Here is an 18763-nt window from a genome sequence, read left to right on the forward strand (position 1 = left end):
AAATAATTTCATAAAATTACACTTACATGTTTTATGCAGAATTAAGTTACAAAAATAAATATGAACAACAACTGTATCAGTGCAGTCTCACCAGTGCCCATCAATGCAGCCTTACCTGTGCCCATCAATGCAGCCTCACCTGTGCCCATCAATGCAGCCTGACCTGTGTCCATCAATGCAGCATGACCAGTGCCCATCAATGCAGCCTCAGCTGTGCCCATCACTGCTGTGTGACCAGTGCTCACTAATGCAGCCTTGCCTGTGACCATCATTGCAGCACAACCTGTGACCATCATTCCAGCCTCGCCTGTGCCCATCATTGCAGCATGACCTATGTCCAGCATTGCAGCCTCGCCTGTGTCCATCATTGCAGTGTGACCTGTGCCCACCAATGCAGCCTCACCTGTGCCCATTATTGCAGTGTGACCAGTGCTCACCAATACAGTCTCACCTGTGCCCTTCATGGCAGCCTCACCTGTGCCCATCATTGCAGTGTGACCAGTGCTCACCAATGCAGTCTCACCTGTGCCCTTCATGGCAGCCTCACCTGTGCCTATCATTTCAGCGTGACCAGTGCCCATCAATGCAGCCTCGCCTGTTCCCATCATTGCAGTGTAACCTGTGCAGAGGAAGAGAGAGGGCAGCGGGATCATCACACTCACGGGACTTGAGCTTAATCATGGCCCGCCAGTGTCCCCTCTAATTTCACCCAGACCTTTTGAGTAGTGTGGTCTCTTCAACTAAGGATTCTAATTAAAGGGATTACCCCATAAAAATTCCTTAAGTCAGGGAGATGCAGTCCCCCGTCCAGTTTAGACCTTGTAAGAACATAATACACAAGTATTGGTTTAGCCTTTTGCCATACGAAGTCTGTCAACAATTATTCACAAGCATGAAAAATTAAAGGGCTGTGGGAGTCGAATAGGTATCATCTGCATGGTGGATAACATTTTTGGCAGCACGTCTATCTTTAAAATGTTAATTCTTCCTAACCAGAAAAAGGTAGCTCTATCCGAATCTGCCAGATCGCCCTTAATTATTTGGAGGAGCAGAATATCATTTTCTTCATATAACTTTGATAAATCTGCATTCAGATTGATTCCCAAACAATTAATACCTTGTTTATTCCATGTGAAAGAGAAAGACTGTTTAAAGGAAGTCCTCTATTGTTCGGGGTATACATAACGGCAGGATTTTGGATTATTATCATTTGTTTTAAAGTTCGACAAAGCCCCAAATTCTGCTAACATCACCACAGAAGGAAAGGATTCGAATTCTGCGCTCTTCAACCTAATCATCCATTAAATGGTTGAGGTTTACTATGTACAGCTGCTCTCTCAAAAATATTACCAACCAGGTCTGGGCTGCAATCTGAAATGGAAGATAAGAAGGGAAAAAAACAAGGGAAGCGCTTCCCTAGTGTAAAGCCTCCCTTTTTTTGACACAATAAAAAAGATTGTTTAAGATGCACTCACATGGTTCCAGTGAAACAACATGCCTGTCACAGTGTAAAAAAACTCAGAGTGATCCCATCCATCCACCAAGTGGCTCCGCAATGTACTTCTACTTGAGTTGCAGTATCCACAGCTTTGGAGTACACGGACTTGTGTTCCATGACCCCCCCCCCCCCTCCCCCCTGCATTCTCAGTCGCCCCAGGTTCCTCACCGCAGTGCCAAAGACTTTAGCGACTGAGTGTCTCCATCCTATGTCTCAGAGCCCCAGGCTGCAGGCAGAAGTACATCATAGAGCAGCCATTCAGCTTGGTGGATGGATGGGATCACTCTGGCTTCTTTTACACTGTGACAGGCGTGTTGTTTCACTGGAACCATTTGAGTGTATCTTAAACAATCTTTTTTTATTGTGTCAAAATAAAAGAGGTTTCACACTAGGGAAACGCTTCCCTTGTTTTTTTCCCTTCCTATCTCCCAAATTCCTTTAAGCCCACCATTAAATTTGGTAACAATATTAATGGATCCCATATATAAAAGAAATATTGTGAGCCAGATAAAGGGCTCTTATTGAGTTGTGCCTGGCTTTCCTACCTTTCAAGAACAGTATATGAGACTGCAGCCTAGAAACCAATACCTTTGCTAATATTTTAATGTCTAGATTTAAAAGGGATATTGGGTTGATTGGACCTTACCCTCTTTAGGGATTACCATTATATAAGCCATAAGGGCCTCTGGTAAGATGTCATTATGTTTGGTCAATGGGTTAAAGTATTCACGCATGTGCAGGCGTAAAAGCGGCATGAATTTCCTGTAAGGCCGCGTACACACGCGCGGACTGTTCGCCCAACTTTGTCCGTCCAACAGTTTTGGCAAACAGTCCGCTCAAACTTAGCATGGACGGACATGGCCACACACGACGGACGAACAGTTTGCTGAAACCGTGCGCGATGACGTGAACGGCACGTACGACGGGACGAAAAATACGACGTCCTATACACTGCATTATAGCTTTCGGCGTGAAAATCCTTTCTGAGCATGCGCGCAACTTTGTTTGACGAACAAGCCTACACACGGGCGGACTGTTCGCTCAAACAAGGTTTCAGCGGACAGTTTTTCGGAAATTCCAAAAAACCTTGTCCGTCCAACTGTCCGCTGAAACTGTCCGCTGAAAGCCCACACACGAGCGGACTGTCCGCCCAAACACTGTTCAGCGGACAAAGTTGGGCGAACAGTCCGCCCGTGTGTACGCGGCCTAATATGTACTATTGAATCCATGCGGTCAAGGGCTTTCCCCTTTAGGTAGGCTCCTAATAATATTCTCCAATTCTTCCAGCGTAAAAAAGGTTTCTCCAAGGAAACAATTAAATCAGAGGATAATTTGCAGTATTTTGTCTCTGCTAAGTAGCTCATAATCCTACCTCTGTTTTTCATAGAGGCAGATGTCGATCTATTTGGACAGTCCAATGAAAATAGAATTCCTGAAACAACCTAGCTATCTTAGATGATTGAAAAACAGGTTGTCCATCCCGAGACACCAGTATATGAACTTGGCACTTCTCCTTCCTCTTTCTCAAAGCACTTGCCAACATCTTCCAGTGCAGTATATTTGGAAAAAGGTTGAAGTTTATCTAAGTAAGACCATAAAAACTTTTTTACATTGCTCAGCTTACACATGGATATGTGAGTTTTTATGGTCTTACTTAAATAAACTTCAACCTTTTTCCAAATATACTGCACCATGGTAGGCCTCTTTTATTTTTCTTATACCCTGATATATTGAGTATCTAAGCGATCTAAGTGATCCAAGTGATCAGAAAACAATCACCCAGTGGAAGGAGAGGAAAGGAAAGGATCCCCCTGGTTTTACCCCATACACAGTGTGAACGCCCAGGAACAGAGCGATATATTATATTTTTTTCTATGTTGAATAGTCACGTTCTTAATTATCCACACTTCCTGCGTATTTTGCACAATTTTAGATTACACGTAGTAATACTACTTACCTTTTTGCGTAATATTGCACATGTCGGATGTATGCTTCTTAATAGCTTTAATTTTTATTGCACAATAGCACTTTTTTAATGGTGAATGCTCATGTCTCTTTTAACGTGTATGCTAATTTATTTATAATATGAATGGTAACATTTGGAATTTCTTAGTATACTCTCTCTGCACACTAGCACTTTATTTGGAGAGTTAAACTGATGAACCTTTTTTTATGAACAAATCTCGTTATTTTTAATAACAAATTGTATATAAAAATAACCCTTCGTAAGGAGCGCAACACCACTTACTTTTCTGAACACCCATACATTTGGGCACGAGTTTGTATGCAGCACCTATTTAATCAATATACTACACTTACAGATTCCTTTTAGCGCAGGAGTACCTATCTTACATAATATTAGGATGCCTTTTCCTATTTTCTTGATCATCTAATTGAGAAAATAAAAAAATCTGCTGATCTTTTTTTTTTTTTACAATAAAATTTTTATTAAGGAAAAGAGGTTTACAGAGTTCAAAGTAAACATAACAATACAATAAGTCGGCATATTGAGTATGAACAGTCATGAGCTTTCAAAACAAGAAAAGGAAAATAAAACAATAAAAGGAAACATAAGCATATACAGTGAAATGGTAGCTAGTCTCTAGCCGAACCCAGGCCTTGGATCATAGCAAAAAAAAGCGACCCAATACTTTATACTTTTTGGCTTATCTGGGCCCTAGGCCAGAACGATGAACTATACATACATAAAGGGGGGGGGGGGGGGGGGAATGGGAAGGGAAAGAAGAAAAAACAAGAAAAAAAAGGGGTGGGTCATTGATAAAGGTCCTTGGTAGAAAATCTAAAGATGGATTTGACCATAGAGTGAATATGAAAATCATTAGTGCCCATACAAGATACAATTACATCAGTCTTCCACTGTTGTGGACTTACAATCAGTGTTCCAACCTACTAGAGGTGGTAAAGAGTAGTGATCCAAGTTGTCAACCAGTATCAAGTTGTAAGTATTGGTCAGAATACCTCAACGCCACCCAGGGAGACCATAGTTCATTAAATTTCTCAAAGGATTCCCTAGCAATGGCTACCGTTTCCTTCATGTGATAAATATCTCATATGGAGTTAAGCCATTCAGAGATGGAAGGAATATTCTTTGATTTTCAGTGCCTGGGAATCAGGATTTTTGCTTCATTCAGTAAGTGTCTTAACAAAGACTTTTTATAACGTCTCATGGAGCAATCCGCAATATGCAATATGCAGCACATGGGTGTGAGGGGGATTTTTGTGTCCGTGATGTGTTTAGTCAGTTCACACACCTTATTCCAAAAAGGCCTCAGTAGGGGACAGTCCCACCCGATGTGTAATAACGTACCTATCTGCTGATCTTGAGTAGCTATTTTGCAGCAATGGTTGTAGTTGTGATTGGCGCTGTTGTAGCTGTATTTTTGTCAGTGCTGGGCTCAGCCCTTCCTTCTCTGAGCTGGCCAATCAGCTGGCTGCTAATTGCTAGCTCCTATCTCTTCACAGTGAATCATCTGTTGATGATATCCTGCTTGTCAGTCCTGCCTACTTAAGCCGCCCAGCCCAGATGATCTGTGCCTTAGCCTTGGCCACATTTGTAGAGACACTTGCCTGTGTTCCTGTTAAAGACTTGCTTGACTGACATTCCTTCTGGCTCCAGATCCTGCTTGCTGTTCTACTATGCTCATCTCTAGCTCCCTGGCGTTTTGTCTTGTCTGACTATCCGTTCCGGTTCCTGCACTCTGGCCATGTTACTCTGTTTACCTTTTTTTTATTATTATTAAGCAAGTGAGATTTAACTGTACTTTTGTCTCAGTCTGATTCATGGTTTCGGAAAATTTGTACCAGTAACTGTGTCTGTAGCTATGACTGTAACTACACCTGCAGTGGTGGCTGTGACGGCAGTAACTCTGACTGCTGGTAAAGCTGAGGCTGTGGTTGTAGCTGCTGTTGTAGCTATACCTGCTGTGTCTGATGCCCTGCTTACAGTTGTAATACAAGAAAAAGATTTGTCTCTAAGTGCTATGCCGCGTAGACACGATCAGACAATCTGGCGGACTTAGTCTGGTGGACAAACCACTGTAAAGTCCACCGGACTGTCCGAACGAGCGGACCTGCCCACACATGGGACTTTCCCGGCAGACTAGGTCCAGTGGGCATAGTCCGCCGGACTATCCACCGTACTTTTGAAATGAATGGACTTGGCCACACACATGGAGGAAAGGCTGTTCATTTTGAACATGGCTCCAGGTAGCCGGGACTAGCGAAGGAAGTCAATGTCGCCGCCTTCGGCAGCAAGATTGACACGTCACTGGCCCTGTCACCTAGTATGGACTTAAAGGGGAAGCCCTAAACCAAAAAAACAGCGTGGGGGTCCCCCCTAGGTCCATATCAGACCCTTATCTGAGCACACAACTCGGCCGGTCAGGAAAGGGGGTGGGGACGAGTGAGCGCCCCCCTCCTGAGCCGTACCCACCCCAAAGCACCTTGTTCCCATGTTGATGAGGATGAGGGCCTCTTCCCGACAACCCTGGCCATTGGTTGTCGGGGTCTGCGGGCGGGGGGCTTATCAAAATCCGGGGGCCCCCTTATTAAAGGCCCTCCACCCAATGTGAATGAGTATGGGGTACAATGTACCCCTACCCATTCACCTGTGAACATTTTTTTAATAAAACACAACACACAAGGGTTAAAAATAGTTTATTGCACAGCTCCTGGGGTATTCTTCAGTCTTGGGGGTCTTCTCGCCAGACTCCTCCGCTATCTTCTGTTTTTTTCTAGCTCTTTTACTAGCAGAGGAGCCCGGCTTTCTTCTTCGCCGCCGTCCGGGGGTCTTCTTCCGACTTCGGGGGTCTTGTCCCCCTCTTTGGGGGTCTTGTCCCCCTCTTCGGTTCTTCTTGCTGGGACTCCGCGCCTTCGTCTAGCTCTTTTACAAGTGGTGGCTCAGTCTTCTGTCGCCAATGTCGCAGCTGTCTTCGCCACCTTCTGTTCTTCTCTTCTTCTCTTCTTGAGCTGTTGACTTGTCGCTGTCTCTGACCACAATGACAGGGACGGGGCATGCGGTGACTTATATAGGGACATTGCCGGGTGATGTACCCGCCCATTATGATGTCACAGTCCCAGCATCTTCTGGGACTGTGACATAATGGGCAGGGAAATCACCCGGCGATGTCCCTATATAAGCCGCTGCACGCCACGGCCCTGTCATTGTGGCCAGAGACAGTGACGAGTCAGACCCCGACAACCAACGGCCAGGGTTGTCAGGAAGAGGCCCTTGTCCTCATCAACATGGGGACAAGGTGCTTTGGGGTGGGGGGGCCGCGCGGCCCCCCCTTCCCCAAAGCACCCCCCATGTTGAGGTCACGCAGCCTGGTATGGCTCAGGAGGGGGGGCGCTCGCTTGTCCCCACCCCCTTTCCTGACTCGGCCGGGTAGCGTGCTCGGATAAGGGTCTGATATGGACCTGGGGGGGGACCCCATGCTGTTTTTTTCAGCTTAGGGCTTCCCCTTTAAACCCATACTAGGTGACTGGGCCAGCGACGCTTCCTTCGCTAGTCCCGGCTACCTGGAGCCGCGCTCAAAATGAACAGACTTTTCTCCATGTGGGAAAAGTCCGTTCATTTCAAAAGTACGGCGGACTAGCACGCACACGGCCGTATTGTCCGCTGGACTGCGAGTCCGGCGGACAAATTTGGTGCAAAACTACTTTCTAAGTCCGACGGACTTTTGGGTAAAAAAAAAGTCCGCCGGAGCCCACACACGGACAGATTGTCCGTCAGACTCGTGTCTGCCGGACTTTTCCACCAGATTGTTTGATCGTGTGTACGTGGCATAAGACTAACAGTAACAATTTAATTTGACTAAATCAACTCACAAAGGTATGGAGATGAAAGGCACACCAAAAGAAAGGGGCATCCCAATAAACTGTCATCAGTAGACATTCCACTGTCTGCTGTCTCCCAGCGTGTGTATCATCTCCCCTCTACCATGAAATCAGCCGTGAAATGAAAACAAAGCCAGAGCGAGGCTTGGGGCGCTTTTGGAGAGCAGCGTGGAGTGTGATGACATAACTGGACCCACAATGCGTTTATGAGCATGCACACTCCAAGTGTAACAGCAGTTGCGCTCCTTCTTCAAGCTCTTGCTTGATAATATACACATCAGGAGCTGGGGGACTGATGACAGCTCATTGGAATGTCCCTTTCTTTTGATGTGCCTTTTATCTCCACACTTTTGTGTGTTGCCAATTGTTTAATTCACATTTAATTGTTACTGTTATGCCTACACATTTAGAGGTGTCTGGTTTCCTTGTATTACTTTCAGCTTCTGCTGAAATTTGCTTCAATTCCTTCATTGGAGACAGCCCTCTGTGGATAGATTTTTTATCTCACAGGACTTTTATATGGTCATAATTTTAATATGGTCTATTGATTGGGGATTAGCTTTATCCCCTTCCCCCCATACAGAATGATGTTTTTGTAATTTAATTCAAATATGATTTTATAAAAAAAAAAAAAACAGGAATGAATTGCATATACATACTGTAACAGCGTTTAGAGAATGGGAGATAATACAATAAAATAAGCATATATTACAAAAGAGACTTAACATATATTAGATTTATGCCGCGTACAAACGATCAAACAATCGGGTGGAAAAGTCCGGCAAACTCAAGTCCGCCTTTTTTTACCCGAAAGTACGGCGGACTTAGAAAGTATTTTTGCACTCCAATCTTCCCGCCGGACTCGCATTTCGGAGGACAATCCAGCCGTGTGAGTGCCAGTCCGCCGTACTTTTGAAATGAACAGACTTTTCCCGCCCGGAGAAAAGTCTGCTCATTTTGAACGCGTCTCCAGGTAGCTGGGGCCAGCGAAGGAGGCGTCGCTGGCCCCGTCACCTGGTATGGACTTAAAGGGGAACCCAACGCCGAAAAAATTGGCGTGGGGGTCCCCCCCAGGTCCACATCAGACCCTTGTCCGAGCGCGCTACCTGGCCGACCAGGAAAGGGGGGGGGGCGAGCAAGCCCCCTCTCCTGAGCCGTACCAGGCCACGTGCCTTCAACATGGGGGGGTGCCTTGGGGAAGGGGGGGCGCGTGGCCCCGCTACCCCAAAGCACCTTGTCCCCATGTTGATGAGGACAAGGGCCTCTTCCCGACAACCCTGGCCGTTGGTTGTTGGGGTCTGCAGGCGGGGGGCTTATCGGAATCCGGGAGCCCCGTTTAATAAGGGGGCCCCCGGATACCGGCCCCCACCCTATGTGAATGAGTATGGGGTACAATGCACCTCTACCCATTCACCTGTAAAAAAAAGTTAAAAAAAACACAACACACAAGGGTTAAAATAGTTTATTGCACAGCTCCGGGGGTCTTCCGTCTTCGGGGGTCTTCTCGCCGGACTCCTCCTCTGGCAATAGCCAGGGTTGTCGGGAAGAGGCCCTTGTCCTCATCAACATGGGGACAAGGTGCTTTGGGGTGGGGGCCCCCCCTTCCCCAAAGGCGCCCCCCCATGTTGAGGGCACGCGGCGTGGTACGGCTCAGGAGGGGTGAGGTGCTCGCTCGTCCCTCTCTTTCCTGGCCAGCCAGGTAGCGTGCTCGGACAAGGGTCTGATGTGGACCTGGGGGGGACCCCTACGCCGATTTTTTCGGCGTTGGGGTTCCCCTTTAAGTCCATACCAGGTGACAGGGCCAGCGAAGCCTCCTTCTCTGGCCCGTCTACCTGGAGACGCGCTCAAAATGAGTGGACTTTCCTCCGTGTGTGTGGGTGAGTCCGTTCGTTTCAAAAGTACGGCGGATAGTCCGGCGGACTTAGTACGCCGTATTAGTCCGCTGAAAAAGTGCCGTGTGTGGACAAGTAGCCCGTTCGGAAAGTCCAGCGGACAGTACGGCGGGAAGTCCGCCGGACTAAGTCCGCCAGATAGTCCGCTACGTGTGTACGCGGCATTATACATACAAGAACTCAAAAATCAAAGTATCTCAATGCTACAGTAATGTAAGTTCTGCTTCTTATCACCTTATGTGACAAAGTACCTCTGCTTCATTCTGTATACTTTAACTTAAAAAACAAATCTAAATAGAGGACAAGAGGAGATAACAACAAAAAAAAAAGAAAAGGGGAGGGGGTTGTTATTTATACCCACAGGCATACAGTGCTTTCAAAAAGCATTTTGTCATGTTACATCCAAAAATGTAAATGCACTTTATTGGAATTTTATGTGATAGACCAACACAAAGTGGCACATAATTGTGAAGTGGAAGGAAATGATAAATGGTTTTCAATTTTTTTTACAAATAAATATGTGAAAAGTGTGGCGTGCATTTGTTTTCAGCTCCCTTTACTCTGATACCGCTAAAATGTACATACAATTAATAAACATCTAAATATGGTTAAAACTCACCTCCACTATCCAGGTGCTTCATTCAAAGTCCCAAAACTCCCTGTTTACTTGAATCCATTTAAACATGTTTCCTATGGGTCAAGTTCTCATTTTATGGAAAGGGCCAGGGTCTTTTTTCTGGTTTTTAGTTCCATAGACTTCAATGGATCAAAAATGTGTATTGAAAATGCAAAATGCACCTGCACTATGCATTGCAAACTGCAATCGGCATAGGTGTGAACCAGGCCTTAGGCAGCACTTAATATTTTCAAAGCCTAGCAGTTGCATCTGCAAACTGATAGAACAGTATGCATTTTGGCAGTACAATTTGTGTGCAGTTATTTTCTTGATGTGTTTTGCTGCAGAAAAAAAAAAATGTTGATTATGTTTTAATCATGGTTACATTATAAATTCCATTTCAGATAAGCTATCACTGCAATGTACTGGATTTTGGCGATATGCTTTTTGCAATATTTATACATTTATTGTGTGGTATTGATGATAATTAGAGCCCTCTCATCACTTATTGATATTTTTGTGTGTGTGTTGTAATAATAATATTCAATCTCTTTCTGTATACAGCGATCTGTAGCCTAGGCGGTCTATCACAGTATCTCCACAGTCTGGAAAGCTTCTTATAACTTGCATCAGACTGTGTAATACGGCATGTCTTTTTTGCAACAATGAGGTTGTTAAATAGGCTTACAGTTGGCCTCTAAAGGAAACAAAAAAGAATTAAAACATTAGTCCATTGCTCTCGGGGTAAATAACAGTGAATCATGTTCAATGAGGGATGCAAACAAATCTAATGTAATGAAAAGTCACTAGAAATACTGAGTGACTGCCAGAAAGGTGTTTATGTGGTTTTGAAGCCTGGGAGAACGTGGGGTAACCAAACAGCTCTACTGTGAGGCACACTAATAATTGTAAAAGGAAGAAAGCAGAAAGGGATCAAATTTTCTCTAATGCCCTGTACACACGACCGGTTTTCCCGTCGGAATAAACTCTGAAGGCTTTTCCAACGGAGTTCTGAGGGAATTCCTCTGAAACTGTCTTGCGTACAGACGATCACACCAAAGTCCGATCGTCAAAAACGCGGTGACTTACAGCACATACGATGGTACTAGAAAAAGGAAGTTCAATACCCAGTTCGCCACCCTTTGGGCTCCTTCTGCTAATCTCGTGTTAGTAGAAGTTTGGTTAGAGACGATTTGCGCTTTTCAGACTCCTGCTTTTTCAGATCGTTTTACTGCTATTCAGTTTGTGCTTGTGGGTTTGTATCTGGTTTTCAGTGCGTGCAGTCAATTCGTATCTGTTTTTCAGCGCGTTCTTGTCCGCTTCTTGCTGATTTCAGCTTGCTCTTTACAAGGCTTGCTGTTCTTCAGTGCATTCTGTTAAGTTCGTTCTGACCAGCCGACCATTTTGAAACCATTATGCGGGTATGTACTCATCGTACAGTTTGTGGTGTGTGGGGGCTTGGTGTTGGGGTTTATACTTTGACCTAAGCCCAGTCCATGAACAGGGCGAGGAGGAGTTCATGGACCAAAAATTGGTTACTCCAGTGTGACCAATTTTTGCACATGCCTTTGCTTCGTGAGATCCAGGAGAAAATCCTGATGATTTCAGGAATTATCTCAGGATGACAGACCACATTTTTCACCGTCTGTTGGCTTTGCTCACCCCTTATATTAGCAGGCAGGATACCTGCTTGCGACAAGCCATCACTCCAGAGCAGAGGCTAGTCACCACCTTGCGGTACTTGGAGACTGGGAGAAGTCTACAGGACCTCATGTTCTCAACAGACACCTCCCCCAGGCTCTGGGGATCATTATTCCAGAGACCTATTCTGCTATTATTCAGGTCCTGAAGAAGGACTATATTAGGGTAAGTTTTTGTCCTTTAACCACTTCAGCCCCGGACCAATAAACACCCTAAGGACCAGAGGTCTTTTTCCAATTTCGCACTGCGCTGCTTTAACTGGTAATTGCGCGTTTTTTTGCGATATAAATGGAAAAAGAGCGAAAATTTTGAAAAAAAAAGATATTTTCTTCTTTTTGTTATAAGAAAAATCGAATAAACTAAATTTTAGTCATACATTGAGGGCAAAATTTATTCAGCCACATGTCTTTAGTAAAAAAAATGTCAATAAGCGTATATTTTTTGGTTTGCGCAAAAGTTATAGCGTCTACAAACTAAAGTACATTCTCTGGAATTTACACAGCTTTTAATTTATGACTGCCTATCTCATTTCTTGAGGTGCTAAAATGGCAGGGCAGTACAAACCCCCCCCCAAATGACCCCATTTTGGAAAGTAGACACCCCAAGGAAATTGCTGATAGGTATGTTGAGCCCATTGAATATTTATTTTTTTGTCCTAAGGGATTGAATAATGACAAAAAAAAAAAATTTTACAAAAAGTTGTCACTAAATGATATATTGCTCACACATGCCATGGTTATATGTGGAATTGCACCCCAAAATATATTCCGCTACTTCTCCTGAGTATGGGGATACCACATGTGTGGGACTTTTTGGGAGTCTAGTCGCGCACGGCACCCCGAAAACCAATCACCACCTTCAGGATTTCTAAGGGTGCAAATTTTTGATTTAACTCCTCACTACCTATCACAGTTTCGAAGGCCATAAAATGCCAAAATAGCACAAATGACCCCATTTTGGAAAGAAGACACCCCAAGCTATTTACTGAGAGGCATGTTGAGTCCATGGAATATTTTATATTTTGCCACAAGTTGCGGGAATATTACAAACTTTTTTTTTTTTGCACAAAGTTGTCACTAAATGATATATTGCTCACACGTGCTATGGGCATATGTGAAATGACACCCCAAAATACATTCTGCTGCTTCTCCTGAGTACGGGGATACCACATGTGTGGGACTTTTTGGGAGCCTAGCCATGTACGGGACCCCGAAATAACTAGCTATCTAGCGACAGTAGCGACACTGATGCAGCGATCAGAAAAATGATCGCTTAGTGACACTGGCAAAAGGGGGTGAAAGGGTTAACTAGGGGCAATCAGGATGTTAAAACCATTATTGGGTAGTATATCGGGGTACCTAGCGCTATAAAAACCTGGCGGTGAACCTAAAAAAATAACTAGCTACCTAGCGACAGTAGCGACACTGATGCAGCGATCAGAAAAATGATCGCTTAGTGACACTGGCAAAAGGGGGTGAAAGGGTTAACTAGGGGCAATCAGGATGTTAAAACCATTATTGGGTAGTATATCGGGGTACCTAGCGATATAAAAACCTGGCGGTGAACCTGAAAAAATAACTAGCTACCTAGCGACAGTAGCGACACTAATGCAGCGATCAGAAAAATGATCGCTTAGTGACACTGGCAAAAGGGGGTGAAAGGGTTAACTAGGGGCAATCAGGATGTTAAAACCATTATTGGGTAGTATATCGGGGTACCTAGCGATATAAAAACCTGGCGGTGAACCTAAAAAAATAACTAGCTACCTAGCGACAGTAGCGACACTGATGCAGCGATCAGAAAAATGATCGCTTAGTGACACTGGCAAAAGGGGGTGAAAGGGTTAACTAGGGGCAATCAGGATTTTAAAACCATTATTGGGTAGTATATCGGGGTACCTAGTGCTATAAAAACCTGGCGGTGAACCTAAAAAAATAACTAGCTACCTAGCGACAGTAGCGACACTGATGCAGCGATCAGAAAAATGATCGCTTAGTGACAGTGGCAAAAGGGGGTGAAAGGGTTAACTAGGGGCAGTCAGGATGTTAAAACCATTATTGGGTAGTATATCGGGGTACCTAGCGATATAAAAACCTGGCGGTGAACCTAAGAAAATAACTAGCTACCTAGCGACACTAGCGACACTGATGCAGCGATCAGAAAAATTATCGCTTAGTGACACTGGCAAAAGGGGGTGAAAGGGTTAACTAGGGGCAGTCAGGATGTTAAAACCATTATTGGGTAGTATATCGGGGTACCTAGCGATATAAAAACCTGGCGGTGAACCTAAAAAAATAACTAGCTACCTAGCGACACTAGCGACACTGATGCAGCGATCAGAAAAATTATCGCTTAGTGACACTGGCAAAAGGGGGTGAAAGGGTTAACTCGAGGGGCAATCAGGGGGTTAAATCTTTATTGGGGGGTGATAGGGGGCTACCCTGGACCTAACACTAACTGCCCTGACAGTTTTTACTTTTACAGCTGACACTGAATGCATTGATCAGTAAAGAAATGATCAATGCAATCAGTGACACTGTGACTGGGGGGGGATCGGGGGGCGATCGGGGGGGGATCGGGGGGGGGTTTGTGTACCTATGTGTACCTATGTGTCAGTGTAGTGTTTTGGTGCACTTACTTTGTGTCTTCTCCTCGTAGTCCGGTCAAAAAGACCGCCCCGAGGAGAATGACATCACTTCCTCCTTCCTGTGTAAACAATACACAGTGGGAGGAAGTTCGTCATTGGCCAGGAGCGATCGAGAGGGGGTGGCCAGAAACCAACGGCCATCCCCTCATCACGGATCGCTCCCGGAGGGAAACGGACCGCCGTATCCAGCGGGAGGGGGTCCGATCGGACCCCCCACCCGCTGGAAGGCAGGCACGTACATGTACGTGCTTGTGCCTGCCTGTGCCATTGTGATGACGTACAATGGCAATACGGCGGTCCTTAAGTGGTTAACATCAGATTCTATTGTATTTAATGTTTGCTAATGTTTTGTATTTCTTTCATCATTCCCTAATTACCATGATTTTAATATGCTGTGAATGTCCCCTTTGTGTCCATGCATGTTGTAATCTTTTAATGCTCCTTTTTTGGCCTACATGCATATTTTCCTTCACTAACCTCCCCAGCATGCTATTCTGGACCCATGTACACCTATAGCCTAGTCACTTAACAATGTATTTTGTCAGCTCCATTGTAGTGCTTTACCCCAAACAACCCCTAAAATCTGTACAAATGTTATTTTTGTCCTTAAATTCAGGCAGAGTGCTAGAGGGGTTTTTGGGGGGCCCAAACTCATCTCGAACCCTACTTCCCCTAAAATTTTTACAATGGGCCATCAGAGGGGGGGGGGGGGTAATCTGATAAGAGTCCCTTATATTTTTGTCTTTAAATATTACATAAAATAAATGTTACACTGATGTTGGCTGAATGTTTGTGTCTAATCTGCTTGCAATGTTATGTGCAAAAGTACTCATATTATTTTTTTCCTGTTTTGACTCCACAGTTTCCTTCAGCTCCACAGGAATGGCAGACTGTGGCCTCCCATTTTTCCAACTGTTGGGACTTTCCGAACAGTGGAGGAGCTATAGATGGGAAGCACGTCCACATTATGCCACCACCTCATTCGGGGTCATACTATTTTAACTATAAGGGGTTTCATAGGATTGTGCTAATGGTTGTGTTGTCGGCACAATATGAGTTCCTCTATATGGACATGGGGAAGAATGGCCGGATGTCGGATGGAGAAGACTTTGCCCAGATAGAGTTTTACCAACGACTCCAGAGTGGTGGCCTGGGATTGCCACCTGATGCGGACAATGTTGATGGACTCCCGTTCGTCTTTCTCGCTGATGAATCGTTCGGTCTAGGCGAGCACCTGATGAGGCCATTCAACCAGAAGACCCTGCCCCCGGAGAGGAGGGTTTTTAACTACAGGCTGGCCAGAGCCAGAAGAGTCTTGGAGAAGGCCTTTGGGATAATGGCGAGCAGGTTCCGCCTGTTTCTGACAGAAACAGACGGAATAAGAAATTCACTACAATCCTCTCAACCTATCAGGTGAGAGAAAACAAGAGACCACCTCCGGAAACCCGAATAAGGAACCGGAAGTGGTCACTGGAGCGCACCAGTCCACAAGTCCGGAAACCGGAAGTACTCACTGGAGGGCAACAGTCGGCAAATGGGATGAAAAGAACCATTAATCTCCTCTCACCCTATCAGGTGAGAGGTAACACGTGACCACCTCTGGAAAAAAGAATAAAAAACGGAAGTGGTCACTGGAGCGCATCAGTCCACAAACCCGGAAACCGGAAGTGGTCACTGGAGCGCATCAATCTGCCAATACAATGAAAACGGAAGTGATCAGTGAAACACAAAATCACATCCACCAATACTAATAACTGGGAGGAATTAAAAAAAGGGTGGAATAATATGCCGTCCTGCGCTGCTTTCCAACCGACACATGCGCCATAGAATTAAATATGCAAACATAATCCGACCTTCGAAAACAGATCTTTTTTCAACATCCAAGTGAAGGATGTTAAACATAGAAATTCTGAAACAAATTAATATAGAACACAGACTGTATAAAAATAATATTTAAAAATAAATCAATATAAAAAGAAAGAAATTAATAGAAAATATATATGATTGGCAAGATAAAATCAATTATATGGAGGCAATGCATATATATCAATAGTTCAAAAGCATAAACAATCAAATAATAATAATTATTCGTTAACAACTCTGCAAACATACAAATCAATCATAATCATGAATTATAAAAAAAAATTAATAAAGAAATATATATATATACTAATACAAAAATAAATATATATATATATAAATTCATAAAATAATCTAACTGTTATTGATAAAGCAATTCACATCCCAGTCAATATTCATTCCCAAAGGAGTATGACACTTCAAGTCAAAAATCCACCGGTTTCTAATCGTGAAATTTCTCTTTATGATGAACTACCTCACCACACCGAATGGCCGAAAATAGCCGACAACGGCCGAAAATAGCCGATTGCGGTCGAAAATACCCGAAGGCCGCCGAGAGCGGTCGAGAACTACCGAGCGCTGCTGAGATACACAGGACATCCGCTCTGTATCTCGACTGCGCCATTTTTAAATCAAATCATTTTCAAATGACTCTTAAAGGCTGCATGAGAAGGCTGAAAATGACTGACAAGGCTGTAAATGACTACTGTCTGGTAAGCGCACTTTTTTGTCGGTGGTTGGGCACAATAGTGATAAGGAAGTGTGGAATCACTGTGGTGCGATCGTTTTTCTTCCTTGAAAAACATAAACTTTCCATGGACTTTTTCTTATGGTTGTTTGGTTTATTGATTTGTATTATTTGGAGCAGATCTTTTTCTTTATTCTTTATTTTTTGCAAATGACTGGTAAGGCTGCAATAGAAGGCTGCAAATGACTGACAAGGCTGCAATGCAAGGCTGCAAATGACTGACAAGGCTGCAATGGAAGGCTGCAAATGACTGACAAGGCTGCAATGCAAGGCTGCAAATGACTGACAAGGCTGAAAATGACTGACAAGGCTGCAATGCAAGGCTGCAATTGACACTGACGAGACTGCATTGATGGGCATTTAAATGTAAGTTTTTTTCCTTAAACTTCCCTCCTAAAAGTTTTTTTCTTTTAAATTCCCTCCTAAACTTGGGGTGCGTGTTATACGTCGGTGCGTGTTATATGGCGATAAATACGGTAAATCATCAGTGTGTGATATGATAGTATAAAGGGAAGCCATGTCCTCTGTCAATGTCTTTCAGAACCAATTCCTTAAAAACAGAGACAGAAGGGGGAACAAAAAAGTGAGGCGTTCGCCAACCCAGAATGTCTAATGGTCGCCACATTATCACACGATGATACACTAGGCTGATACACTAGGCTGCGATAAAAAAAAATATTTTAATGTTAACTTTTCTAATACATTTTTGAAAATCTATAAAAGTATTACATTTACTCAAGGGCTTATCTGGAGAAAATTTAAGTCTATGTGAAAGTACAAATGAAATTAAATCCTAATGATATTCCATTATATAATCGCTATGATGCCCTCAGTGGGGGCAATGACGACAACTATGATGGTTATAATGGCGATAATCAATATATTGTTCAACATCCACTAATTCCTTCTCCTAGGAATCCTTATCCTGGTTTTAGACAATCAGGATGGGATAGCCCAGGGTATTTTCCTCCCAGGAGGGGACAATATCATAATGATGGCCCTCCTCTATATACTGCTCCCTCCACGTCATCTTTTTTTCCCCAGGCCCCTGTGCTAAACAAAAAAGATGGGGATCCAAAAGAGGGACCAGAAGGGGGCAGAGGAACAGACAGAAAAAGACTCAGTGTAATAGACTCAGGTATATTTAATTTAAGTAGCTGTACTCTCACAGATAATGAGAAATTTGTACTTTCACATGGACTTAAATTTGCTCCAGATAAGTCCTTGAGTATATGTAATACTTTTATAGCTTTTCAAAAATGTATTAGAAAAGTTAACATTAAAAGACATTTTTTATCCCAGCCTAGTGTATCATTATGTGACCACGTGGAGACCATTAGACATTCAGGTTGGCGAATGCCTCACTTTTTAACCCTCTGGGATTTGTTCCCACTTCTGTCTCTGTTTTTAAGGAATTGGTTCTGAAAGACATTGACAAATTGAAAGTGAAAAAGGGATGCAATAGTTTTAGATTTCGGGATGGTTTAAAGTCACTTAAAGAAAGAAGGGACATTGTAGTTCGTCCTGCCGACAAAGGGGGTGGAATAGTGGTGCTTGATAAGACGGCCTACATTACTGAAATGAATAATATTATCTCTGATACTGTTACATATGTTCCATTGAAATATGATTTATAAATATACTAAGGAATTGAAGAAAATCATTGACCATGGTTTTAATCAGAGAAAATTATATCTAGTACCTTTGGCTCCTAAAAAACCTGTTATGTACTTTTTACCTAAGGTTCATAAGGACCCTGTAAATCCTCCTGGGAGAACTATTATTAGTGGACTGGATTCCATTACTTCACGTATTGGAAAATACATGGATGTTTTTTTGCAACCTGTTGTCACTCAGACTCCATCTTATATTAAGGACTCTGCTCAAGTGATACAAGCACTTGAGGGCTTTGCAGTGACAGAAGGTTTAATTATGGCCACAG

The sequence above is a fragment of the Lithobates pipiens genome, unplaced genomic scaffold (assembly GCF_037356315.1).
Source record: "Lithobates pipiens isolate NorthernLeopardFrog02 unplaced genomic scaffold, aLitPip1_a1.2 Scaffold_3, whole genome shotgun sequence".
Classification (NCBI taxonomy): domain Eukaryota; kingdom Metazoa; phylum Chordata; class Amphibia; order Anura; family Ranidae; genus Lithobates; species Lithobates pipiens.